The following is a 3,200-nucleotide window of genomic DNA, read 5'->3' on the forward strand; positions in this document are numbered from 1 at the left end:
ACGTAATGTGAAAAAGATGCTATTTAGTATTTATAGTAAACAGATGTTTAACTAATACTCTTTTTAATAATCTAACATGGCTGTAAAAATAGAGGAACTGAAGGAACAAAAAGTAAAAATAACATTTTAAAATAAAGGAACTCATTTAAAGCATCACTGCTTTGGGTTATTTTAATATATTTTTCTTCCAAAACACTTCCTAAAGTGCTTTTCCAATTTTATATGTCATCTTTTCAAACAGCTAAAGTTTAAAAACTTCTTTCAAATGTTCCCAGCAGGTGATCAAGTAAAAGCCTAGAAAGCTCACAGCCCCTAAACCTGTATAACCCATAAGTCACCAACACTGGTCTGTACAGCAGATCATGGAATAAATAGCAGCAGAGCTGCAGAACAACCAACAAGAAACACTCTGATCATTGTGTCACAATAATGTTACAACAACAAAGTCCAAAGAAGCTGCAGGATCAGCAGAGACTAACAACAACAACAACACAACTGACACTTCTGACATCTGCAGAAAACTACAAATGAAGAAACTTCTCCCTTTAGTTACATCAATGTCATCACAAACAATTCTAAACCAACAAATAAATAAGGAGAATAAAAGTCATAAGAATTTAAGATTTGTAAAATGAACGTGTTCTGTAATTATCAGACTTTTGCTCTGTTGCAGATTTTTACTACCAAAATAACTTACCTGTAAAAACATAGACCGCATCTATCCTCACTTTGTTGTCCTCTAAAAGCTGGCAGGTGAATCTTTTGTTGTTTCTGCTCTCATGTTTGACAGTCAGAACAGAATCACAATTTGTTTGTTCTTCAACCTCAAACTCAGGATTTTTACCAGACAGTTTGGATCCTGTCTCATCCGTCCAGATGAAGCTGTTCTGTGTACAGAGATTGTGTTCATTGTAACTCTTCATAGAGCATTTTAATCTGACTCTTCCATTGACATCTGATGGAGATGAAGAAACTAAAGAAAGACAACAAACAAATGGAACATTATCTTAAGGGGATGGAATTGTTCTTAAATAAACATTAATAATGTTTTACTGTTGTCACATTTACAATGTTTACTAAGATCAATCAAACTGACCTGATGTCTCTCATGAAAACACAACCAGTGAAATCAGATCAGATCAGAATTCTGACATTCATGAAGTTACAGAATTATTCAAGTTAAAATACTCACTGCTCAAAATGTAAAGAAACACAGAGGTGTCTAAGTCATTTCTGTTCTTGAACCGACAGACATATTGACCAACATCTTCATCAATGATGTTTCTGATGGTCAGAGTACAGTTACTGCTCACACTCAGCCTGGAAGCTCCAACTGAAATCGGGAGAACATGTTTTCCAATGCTTAATTTTTTAGTTGGAGTTTTTAAATGTCTTCTGTACATCCATTGAACATCAGAGCATTGGTTAGAGGATCTGTCAACATCACAATGTAAAGAAACGTCTTCTCCAACTCTTTTATAGAGATGTTCAGTTTTTCCATTGATTCCTGAAGAATCAAGAAGAAAGAAAATACAATCAGAATCATTGATAAAAACTTCTTGGTAAAAATACAGAGTAGAAATCCACAGTCTGCACACATGTTTCCTCTAACATTTACCTCATTCAGATCTCTAATTTTGACTGTTTCTTAGCAGAATTTTACTTCTGTATTATAAATTTGATTACTTAAAAAAACAAAATATTTGGATTATTTTCTTGTTATTTGTTTGTGCTTTTAGACAGAAAATGTGGAAAGCTAGAAATAAACTCACACTTTTATTTAGAATTAAAAAACTGGGGTCCTCTTCCACCATGAGGGGATTTCCTCCTTTTTTTTGTTTTTTGTTTTTTTTGTTTAACCAGTAATGATTAAACGGTTCAAATCCCTAAAACAAAATTTATTTGGGTGCTTAAACACGGCGTCAGTCGTTTAGAATCAAGTTTGTTTATAGCCTTGGGAGTCTCCCTTTTCTTAATTTCTTCCATCTTTTTTTATTTTAACTTTTTTTTTTTTTTTTACAAAACTTGGTTTCCATTAGGGGCTGCACGGTGGCACAGTGGTTAGCGCTCTTGCCTCACAGCGAGAAGGCCCCGGTTCGAATCCCGGCTGGGACCTTTCTGTGTGGAGTTTGCATGTTCTCCCGTGCATGCGTGGGTTTTCACCGGGGACTCCGGCTTCCTCCCACCGTCCAAAAACATGCTTCATAGGTTCATTGGTGACTCTAAATTGCCCCTAGGTGTGGATGTGAGAGTGAATGTGTGTGTGATTGAGGCCCTGTGACAGACTGGCGACCTGTCCAGGGTGTACCCCGCCTTCGCCCATCAGTAGCCGGCATAGGCTCCAGCACCCCGCGACCCCGAAAGGGACAAAGCGGTCAAGAAGATGGATGGATGGATGGATGGTTTCCATTAAGTTGTATTAGCATTTAACAGTTATTCAAGCATTGTAGCTGGTATTTTTTGCAGATGAAATAGTAGAAGTGATTTTAACTTTAGCAACTTAGTTCAGTTTTAGCAAAAAAATGTAAAATTTCTGATTTCTCTTTACTGCATTTACACACTTCACCATCTTCTTAGATTCAGTTGTCAACATTCAAATAGAAGCAAGTCTAACTTTTAAGACAAAAAATTGCTTAAATGAAAGTTTCTGTTCACAAATAAATAAAAAAATACATAATAAGCTTGAATTATTTAAAAGTAAATTTAAAGTAAATTATATATTTTTTCAAAAACAAAAAAGATAAAAATAAACTATTTTTATTCTAACAAAAACCTACTTTTACAATAATACACCAGTTTATTTGTATATATAAAAGAAAAAATATGTTTGGCAAACAATAATTTTCAAGATTGAAGTATTAAAGGTTAAAAGATTAGTTAAAATATTATTTTGGAAATATTTCTGAAAACATTTTAAACAATAAAGCTATTTTTTTACCTCCAAACTGCAGCACAAAGATAAGAGTTAATTCCAGTAATTGAGCCATTCTTTCTTTGTCGATCTTAACATTTGTCATTATATTTAAAGGTTGATCACTGGTTTCGCAAAAAGGAAGTCAACATTTTTCCTCCGAAGTGTCGTAAAAGGAAATAATATATTTGTTCATTTCCTGTACTCAGTACATGCTTCATAAACTGATGAACTTTATCTGATGTTTGTCAAAAAACTGTCTGTTTTTTTTGGCAACAAGCTTTTTTTT

This window comes from Oryzias melastigma, linkage group LG24 (genome assembly GCF_002922805.2).
Source record: "Oryzias melastigma strain HK-1 linkage group LG24, ASM292280v2, whole genome shotgun sequence".
NCBI lineage: Eukaryota > Metazoa > Chordata > Actinopteri > Beloniformes > Adrianichthyidae > Oryzias > Oryzias melastigma.